The 10,137-nt window shown below is 43.3% G+C and overlaps 1 protein-coding gene across 7 annotated transcripts in view; it reads left to right on the forward strand.

The window, feature by feature from the left end:
- The first annotated feature begins 1,026 nt into the window (after positions 1-1,026).
- DTNB (dystrobrevin beta) overlaps positions 1,027-10,137 on the forward strand; it is a 148,892-nt gene continuing 139,781 nt past the window's right edge. For 3 of the 7 annotated variants that reach the window (XM_006767508.2, XM_015566382.1, XM_015566385.1), the window contains exon 1: positions 9,441-9,512. The gene's annotated coding sequence lies outside the window, so the exon portion shown is untranslated. Of the gene's footprint in view, positions 1,046-9,439; positions 9,513-10,137 lie in introns of those variants that run through there. The other 4 variants (XM_006767511.2, XM_006767512.2, XM_015566381.1 and 1 more) reach the window with 3 other exon arrangements.

Consider the following 10,137-nt stretch of genomic DNA (forward strand, 5'->3'; position numbering starts at 1 on the left):
TTTTCATATAGAAAGGTGATATAATGAACAAGGAGTTAGGGGTCCTAGGCTTCTGTATTCATTTCTTTATTGTGAAACTCAGTTATATGCTGGGACAAGATTTTTATTGGGATGTGCAAAATGTGGGGTCTGGGTTAGGTTATTTCTAAGCCCTCACATTCAGGTTCTCTGTTGCTTTGCTTGTGGTTTCTGTAGCTCATAATCATTGCTACCAATGTGTTAACTCAAAGTTATGAGAACTCAGAAAAGAAATTGTTGTTAATATTCAGGATTTAGATGTGAAGGCTACACATTGCTTTTGTGGTGAAAAAGAAATACAAATAATTTGATTTAGGCCAGAGCACATTTCATGGGCTTTTAAAAAAATTAGGCTCTGATTTTGTGCCAGGCTTTGTGCTAAAAGCTTTACATAATTTATTTAATTGTTACTTCAGCCCTCAGAGGTTCTCTTTGCTATTCAGAGCTCTGTGTACTCGTGGAGTGCAGTATGTATTTGAATTTTTTTTTATTGGGATCTAGAAAGTTTTTCAGATTTGTAAATGGAAAATCTCTGTGGTCTTAAAAACATTTACATTTTTTTTTAAGTCTGAAAGAGAAGAGAAAAGAAGAAGTATTAGAGGAAGGACAGTGGAGAATTTCCCTGAAATAAGCACGGAAGTTCTGCAGGGACGTTTGACTAGTTGCAGCTAAGTATTCAGTAATGACAATCTCGGTCATCTCTGATTTCTTGATCACATTAGGGCATCCAGAGAAAACCTGACAGGAGTCTGCAGGGACACAGTGAACTTGCACAAGAAGTTTTGATACCTGGATGCTTTGAAGTAACTGAGGGCTGGAAAGGTTAAGACATAAACAAAAAGATTCAAGGGAAATGAAGGGTACTTGACACTTGGGTGCAGTACAGAGACATTCTGGAGACCTTTCTAGAGCCTGTCTCTTTCCTTTACTTTTTGCCATGGGAGTTACTCACCTGCTGCCTGCAGACTTAGTCCAGCTCTGGGACACACTGCTTCCTTGATAGGACGAGCAAGGCTCCAGACCCTGTGTAACTATGAATTAAGTTCTGATCCAGCGCCACAATTTGGGGACCTGTGTTTTTTCCTTTCCCTGGAATCCTAGTGTTTGTCCTGAAGGGGGCGATGTGGCTCAGTGGAAAGAGAGTGGACTTCTGAGTCAAATCGGTTGCCTAAATCCACAAATTATTAGCTTTGTAGCCTTTGGCCGCATTAATTAACCATGTGGGCTCCAGATTTACTTTTCTAATTCTACCATCCATATTCCTCATTTTCTCCTCAAGCCAGGCACAGTCCTGTCTCTCCCCTTCTCTCTCTCTCTCTCTCTCATTTATGACCAGTGGTTTTCAAAGCGGGAGGCATGCAAAAACGATCCTCTAGGTAGGCTATAGCAAGGAAATATGGGCAATTACCTTTTACTAATATTTAATTCATAGGTTGATACTTGACTCCCATCTGTATGTCTGATGCTACGCAGCAGGTCTGGTAAGCGAGGTAAGCCGAGAGGAAGGGAGCAGGGACACCGCAGCCTGCAGGGGCTGCTATGTGAGCCTCCATATTGGTTTGCTTACATTCTGTGCAGACGTATCGCAGTTCACCTCTGCTTGCTTTAGTGGTCTTTCAGATTCTATTATCTGATGGGAATGAAATGAGACTTGCTCAATAGACAAAGCGTTCAAAAAGATTCCTACAAAGACACTGCAGATGAAGTTTCAGATTCAGTTGAGGATTGAAGTAATAATGCCGGGAACATGAACTGCAAGATAACGCAGAGCTGACACTTCTGTATCCGTTATGGGCTTGTCAGTCAATTGCAAAGTACAAGAACAATAATGACCTAAGGAGATTGAAGGGGGATCAGTAAAAACACCTTAAAGTTGTTAGAAATACTCTTTGTTATGAGGATTTATTTATAGACTAGGGGCCCAGTGCACGAATGCATGCACCTTGAAAGGACCTGTGGGTGGCGAGGCTGTGGTGGGCACAGGGGCGGGTCTCGGCCCAACCTCCCTGCCCCCACCTGGCCCCTCCCACTGCGGCCCCGGACCCCTGTCTATCAACAGCCCCTCTCCTGCCGCCTCTGCTCCCATGCGCTGATGGCGCCAGCCCCGCTCACACCCGCTGACAGCATAGAGTGATTGGGGCAGGCGCCAGCGGGTGCGAGTGGCAGCTGCTATTCCAGTCGCCTCTCAGGAGCAGGGGGAGGTGGAGAAGCCCTTAGGGGCTATCGGGGCCAGCAACCGCTGCTCGCACCTGCTGATGGTGCCAAGCGATCGAGACGAGTGCCAGGCACCAGCAGAGGGTGTGAGCAGCGACTCTGGCACCGGCTACGGGTGCAGGTGGGTCTGGCACCGGCAGCAGGTGTGAGTGCTGGGCAGGACCGTGGAGCACGGGAGCAAAGCATTTTCAGTAGCCACCAGAAGCTCACCTCGATGACAGCACCTGGTGCCGGGCATTGGTCTGGCGCCCCTGCTCACCTATTCCACCATCCCAACGCAACTGACGCCCACCATGTTCCGCGCTCTGCCGCCTATTGCCAACGCCTGCCATGTTCTGCGCATGCCCCCTGGTGGTCAGCACACATCATAGCGACCAGTTGTTCGGTTGTTCCACTGTTTGGTCTCTTGCAGGGGTGGGCAAACTTTTTGACTCGAGGGCCACAATGGGTTCTTAAACTGGACCGGAGGGCTGGAACAAAAGCATGGATGGACTGTTTGTGTGAACTAATATAAATTCAAAGTAAACATCATTACATAAAAGGGTACGGTCTTTTTTTTTTTAGTTTTATTCATTTCAAACGGGCCGGATCTGCCCGCGGGCCGTAGTTTGCCCACGGCTGGTCTCTTGGCACATTAGGGTTTTATATATGTAGATACCATTGATTATTTTGTGCCCAAGGTATTTAATAATGATACTATGAGGCTACTGCTAGCAGTTGAGATATTTTAAAACTGAGTATTCAGAATATGAAGGCAAAGTTGTTGAGCTTTTTCAGTGATGGTTAGTCACGTGCTAATTAGTATCTTAAACTTTTAAAAAAATATATTTTATTGATGTTTTACTCATCGAGCCAAACCAGTTAGGGCAGTATCTTTTTTTTTTTTAAATATATTTTATTGATTTTTTACAGAGAGGAAGGGAGAGAGATAGAGAGTTAGAAACATCGATGAGAGAGAAACATCGATTCAGCTGCCTCCTGCACACTCCCCACTGGGGATGTGCTCGCAATCAAGGTACATTGGAATCGAACCTGGGACCCTTCAGTCCGTAGGCCAACGCTCTATTCACCGAGCCAAACCAATTAGGGCAGTATCTTAAATTTTTAACTTAATTATACATTTTTAGAAATTTTGTGGACATCTTACTTCAGGAGTAAAAACCAAAAAGCTATAAACCTTTGTTGTTCTTGTTTTGGTAGTAGTGGCTGAAATAAATACAGACAAATGAATAATTTTAGTTTGGTGAAATGCATGCCTTGTTAGCAAATATTGTTGGGAATACTCATAGAGGGCATTACTGAAGATTTGAAGTAATATTATACCCAACTATGGAGTTTGTGAGAGTTTCTGTTCATTTGGGTAAAAGTACAGAGCTTATGGTATTTGATATACAATATATTTTATTAATAAAATATGTGAAGACCTGCATCCCCAAACCACAACAGAAAAGGTTTACCAGAGAATATATTCAAAGTAAGTTTTTTATATAAGTTATATATTCAAAACTTACTTTGAATATATAAAAGAATAATACGGTATCCCCAGAACCAGCCTGTGAAACATAGCTAATAGGGTTGCTGTCCCTCTGGGGCCTCTTTAGTCTGCTCCCATCTCCAGGGGTATCGCTTTCGGAGTTGGGTGGCGCAGGCTGCGCGTGCACTTGGAAAGCATTTGTGTTTGTCATTCTTGGGCGACATAAACATCAGTTAGGTCTCGTAGGCTGAAGGTGCTGTTCAGTCCTTCCACGTCCTTGACTTCCTACCTGCGTTGATCATGGAGGAGTGTTGACGTCTCCAAGTGTAAGTGTGGATTTGTCTAGTATGTGTTTGTACCGTCTTTAAAAAAAATTAAAACTTTATTTTCAGAACAGTTTTAGACTTACAGAAAAATGGAAAATAGTAGCATCCCATGTCCTGTTCTGTTCTTAGCCTCAGACATTAGCACTTTGGTTATGATTAGCGAACCACTGACGGTACATTATTACTAAAATCCACACTTGATTCAGATTTCCTGAGTGCTCACCTAGTGGCCTTTTCCTGTTCCACAGTCCCGCCCAGGATAGCACATTACATGTAGCTGTCATGTCTCCTTAGGTGTCTCTTGGCTTTGTCAGTTTCTCAGACTTTTCTGGTCAAGTTTTTGATGAATTTGAGGAGTACTGGTAAGGTATTTGTAGATTATCCCTCAATTGATATTTGCCTGATGTTTTTCTCGGGTTTAAACTGGGTTTATCGTTTGGGGGAGGAAGACAACAGAGGTAAAATGCCGTTTCATCACATCGTGTCAAGGATGTGTACCGTCAGCATGACTTACCTGCTGATGGTGAACTTGCACTGGCTGAGGTATGACCAGGTTTCTCCACCGTCCAGTTATTTTGCGCCCCCCCCCCCCATGCTGTGTCTTTGTAAGGAAGGCCCTGTGCGCAGCCCGCACTTAAGGAGTGGGCGTGTGCTTCACTTTCTGCAGGGCTGAGCATCGACATAAATTACTTGGACTTCTTCACAGGGTATTTGCTCTCCATTTATTAATACATTCGCTCACTCATATCAGTCCTGACGGATGGGCATGCGATGCTGCCTTATTTATTTTGTTGCGGAGGTTGTTCCAGCTTTGGCTGCTGGGAGCTTTCAGTTGGCTCCTGGGTCCCTTTTATATACTCGTATCACATGGTTTAGTTTTCTCCCCAAACTTCTTTACTTCCTGTATTACAAGATGTTCCAGGCTCATCTTGTGTATTTCCTGCCTCACTCATTTTATTGGAGAAAGGTATGATAAACCAAGGTATTATAAACCAACATTTAGGCTAGGCATGTTCATTACATATAGTTCAGGTATTACAAACCAGCATTTGGGCATTAGGTATATACTCATTACAGCTAGGGATGTTGTTTCTACATCTCAGTTGACAGAGCAAGGACATATGTGTATATACTAACCCATGCATATACACATAGCTATAATTACTTCTGTATGTAACTATCTGTATCCGTATTAAGAGAAACATGATCTTATACTGATGTCTGCAACTGTAATCCACTACCACATGGATCATTCTAGCTTCTCATCTTGCTTCTCTGTAACCTCACACTCTTCCGAATGCCATCTCTTTATGTAATTGTTACATTAGAATTGGTACCGTATGACTGATGGGAAACTAGAGTATAGTACGTAGGGATATTTTATTTTGCTTTTAGTCTTACAGACACCATTCATTTCCAAAGTCACTTCCACCCCCCACCCCCACCCCCCGCTTCAGTGAGGTTGTTTCAGACATTTGTAACATACTTCCATTGTTTTGTCACGTTCTGCATTTCATCCTTGGATCCGCTGATGTCCTAAAGGATTTAATAAAAATTTACACACATTAAGTTCACTCTGTGTTGTAAATTTCTGTTGGTTTGACAAATGCATAGGGTCATGTATCCACCATTATAGTGAAGTTTCACCACCCCAAAAGTCTTTGCTTTATCTATCACCCCTCTTCTTCCCCCTAAATCTCTGTTGATTACAGATCATTTTGCCATTTCTATAGTTTTGTTTTTTCACACACCCATCACATCACATAGTCACCTGTGAGTGTGTGTGTGAGTGTGTGTGAGTGTGTGTGTGTGTGTGTGTGTGTGACCTGTGTGTATATTGAGAATGTTTAAGATTTATTCTCTTAGCAAACTTCAGGTATACAGTATGGTATTATCCACTATAGTCACCAAGCTGTACATTCAATTCCCATCTTATAACTAAAAGTTGGTATCCTTTGACCAACATCTCTCCATTTTCCCCACCCCTCAGCCCCTGGCTACCACCATTCTACTCTGCTTCCAGAGTGAGTTTGACTTTTTTCTTTTTTGTGTATTATTAGATTCCACTTATGAGGGGGATCATGGTATTTGTCTTTCTCTGGAATATTTCACTCTGTGCTCTGCTTTTGTGTGTGTGTGTGGAATGAAGCTTCTGAGTGGGGTGATTAGGATCCACTGGAGATCGAACCTGTTTGAGTAAATCCACCTCGTGGATTTCTGTGTGTCCACAGGATGAACGACAGGAAGAAGGGGGCGCAGAGTCCTGAGACCGTGGCGTCAGAGATTTCATTTGTTCATTCGTGCGGACAAAGATTTTGGCAGTTGAAATGGGAAAAAAGGGTGGATATGAGAGTGATTACGAGGAAGGAAATGCAGGGTTTGAAGTCGGAGCTGGTGTGTGAAGGGAATGAGAGGAGGTTTGGTTATCTCCAGATTGTGAGGCCAAGAAAAGGCAACGTGCCAGGAGCCCCAGTGGCAGGAAGTGGAGAGCGTGCTTACTGTGGAGGTCTCTCTGTGAGATTGACGTTCAGAGCTCGTTGGTCTGCTGGCGACGGTCGGATCCCTGGGTGTGCGGTTGGAGGAGATCCCTGGGGTGCGATCGGCCTTCCCTTCCCCCTTTCATAAACAGCTGTATGGGCTGCTTTCCTGTGCTTCTGCCCCGTTAGCGCCCTGGTACTGTCTGGCTACTCTGGACTCCCTTTCCTGTCCGCTGGCCAGAAACTGCCCCTCCTGCAGTGGCACCGCAGCAGCAGAGGAGAGAGAACAAATCCAGGGGCCCCTGGGAGCTGCAGCTGACCAACAGAGGATTCCTTTTCTCCACATTTTTAAATTCTGCCGCTTCCCAGGCCAGCGGCTTTTGCTGCTACTGCCTTCGCCTCCACTACGGGATTGCCTGCTGGCTGGGGTGGGAGAAAATGAAGAAAAAGGAAAGAGGGAGAAGACGACCTGGGAAATGTCTCTCGCTCTCTCTGGGCTTCAGTTCTCCTTTTCTGTGAGTTAGCACGCGAGGGCTCTGAGGACTCCCTGTGTCTATATCACATCCTAGGCTGGGGGTTCGTACTGGGTTGAGGTCAAGCCAGGCGATGCGAGAGGGAAAATATGGCAGACGCGCCATCTGTTCCGTAGGACTGTGAATTCTGGATTCTTCCCTGGCCCACCTGCTGCTGTTTACTTTTCACAGAGCTCAGATAACTCCAGCACGCACTCCGCAGGCTTAGTGTTCAGGGGGAGAGGAAGGTTGGTGTGTGCTCACTCCATTTTACTTGGATCCAGAACTTCCGGGCCTGGGCTTTCTACCGTGTCTGTCGGTCACCAGGTGCCCCTGTGGGGGGTGAATTAGTTCCCAGGCATTGCTTCAGGAGCGTCCAACTGAAGGCCATTCTCCAGAGAGGAGCGCGGCTGGGAGAAGCTGGCAGCCAGGTGGGGGTCTCCTGGCAGGGCACGGACAGCGTCTGCCACATGTGATACTGTGTTTTCACTTGCATTTGACTTGCATGTCTCGACCATCTTTTCATAAATTGCACTTAACTACCTCGTTCTTTTTAGTATCTGTGGACTATACTCTATAGTATGGCTGTACCATAAGGTGTTAAGCCGTTTTACACTGTTTTATCTCCCCTTTCTTTCCTTCTGCGTCCGCTCTGCTTCCGTTTCCCCCCCTTACCCTTTCCTCTCCTTCCCTCTCCTCTCCTTTTTAAACAAATAGACAGACATATATACTGGGCCAAAGGTAGCATACATTAAAATTTTGGTAGAAATTGCCATCCAAAATACTTGGGTCAGTAAGTATATATTCACTACTAAGAGTGTCTCCTAGGAAACATATTTAGAGATTTTAAAACACTTTTAAGTACAAACATCAAACGTATTCAGCTTTTTAAAAACTGCCAGGCAATACAGTGACAAAATAAAATTTTCGGGAAAAAACCCATGCCTTATGAATGCGTTTTCATTTTTAATTTATTTCTAATCTTTAGTCATATACATATATGCTGGTTAAATTGATACGGCAATATGAATACTATATTTTAATTTTGTTGGCACCATATGTAACTGGACATGTTGCTTATATTTCATAATTATTTTATAATTATGGCTAGCCTTATGCAATAGCTCTGAATTTTGAGAATTTTTCTATAGTATGAACAATTTTGCAAACTTTTAAGAAAATCGTTGCATGACTATGATTTCCTAAAGCGATTGAAACTTAGAAGCATTGTTTCTGAAACATTAGTATCAAATCCTTGTGGTTGGGCAGATCTTGATTATCTTTCGTGCATCTGAGTCACATTTTACTTGGGAGTTAGATTCTGAAATCAGCGAGTGCCTGAAGTAGGTAAAAATTCCTTTTGAAATTTCCTCAGGAACAAACCGTGGTGGGGGCCCACATAGACAAGGAGTTTGAGGTCTGGCACAGCTAGTTTTTTCTTCCTGTTGGAACTGGCTACTTTTTTCTTTAGTTGAATTGTGTTTTTAGAAAAAAGGAAAGGGGTGCTTACTCAGTCAGAGGCCAGAGGGAGCCAAGACCGCAGGAAGCTGTGGATTCACTTTCTTTCTCACACTCTCTTGGAACAGGTGATCCTGGTGTGGGATTGCCCATCGTTTAAATAATTCTCTTTCTCTCTCATGTAGTTGAATTTGTGTTAGTCAAATGTAAATATACTAAAGTTCCACTGTATGTTTTTAAAACTTGGGTAGTTTAAATAACCATAACATAATTAAACTAATCTGAGTTATAAAACAGATTTCTTATTGGCTCATCAGTGTGATGACCTTATCACTTGTTATCTCGGATTGTTCTGATGCATGTTTTCAGGTATTGTTTGATTCAGGTTTGTAATAACTGTGTGGAACATGAGGACACCATCATTTTGTCAGTTTAGATAATTAAAATTCTAAAATGTTTACTTCCTGCTTTATAAATTTCAAAAGCCCAAAGATTTTCTTAAAAGTAAACATATGAAATTAATGTCTAGCATGGTGTTATTAATTACAAATGATGTAATTAATCCTCTAGGTTTATAAACTACCTGTGTCGTCGTCGTAGTAGTAATAATGATAATGATAATAGTTGTAATCGTAAGAATAGCAGCTACCATTTGTCCTGAGCTTACCGTAGGCCGGCACTGTACACGAATGACTGCATTTGATCCTATCACAGAAGCTCCACAAAGGTGTGGGGACTTGGTCTCTTTCATTCACTGCAGTGTTTCTAGTTCATCTAGATGTGTCTCCCATCTGAGAGCTGCTTATATTTGTCAAATGACTGGTTCGTGAAGTCTGTGTAATTTTTATGCTGTTTCAGCAATGAGGAATAAACCTTAGCGTGATGAAGGCACCTCCTCAAGGATAGACTTGCGGTAACGGAATGGCAGCGTGAGCCCATACTGGGATGGTCGTTGTCATTTTGACTGAGGGGACGCGCTAGTCCCGTTGCAGCCAGACGTGTAGCGATGCGGCATTAGTTACTGTTGCTGTAGGTGGGTTGACATGCTTTTTCTTGAAAGACCAGAGAGCAGCTACTTCAGACTTTGCAGGCCAGGTGCTCTCTGTTGCAGCTGCTCGACTCTGCCATTGTAGCATGAAAACATCTATAGATGATACATAAAGGGATAGGTATGGCTGTGGTCCAGTAAAGCTTTATTTGCAGAAACAGGCGGCAGGTCGGATCTGGCCGAGGGTGGGATAGTTTCTCTAGTTGGTCTCCCCTGCTTTGGGTGGTCTCTTGCACATGCAGATGTGTGTGCCCGAAATGGCCTAGCAGTGCTTGTAGTTTGGTGGCCATCGAGATGATCCAGAATATGTTTGTATTAACTTTTTCAAAATGAATCTGGAAGTAATGACAGAATTTTAAAAAATTGCCATAAAGAATTTAGGGATCTCAGGGACTTCTTAGACCCATTTTGAGAAAAAGGGGTGTAAAGAAATAGCAAAAATGGAAAAAAGATATAATAAATGAGATATATTATAAAGGGCATTATGATATTTTCTGTTCGTCTGTGTGCATTATTTAGTGAGAGACCAAGATTGGAGAGGAGGGAGCGGGTTTTTGGGAAAAAAAAATACATATATATGTATATATATATACTAGAGGCCCGGTGCACA

This window comes from Myotis davidii, unplaced genomic scaffold (assembly GCF_000327345.1).
Source record: "Myotis davidii unplaced genomic scaffold, ASM32734v1 scaffold238, whole genome shotgun sequence".
Classification (NCBI taxonomy): Eukaryota; Metazoa; Chordata; class Mammalia; order Chiroptera; family Vespertilionidae; genus Myotis; species Myotis davidii.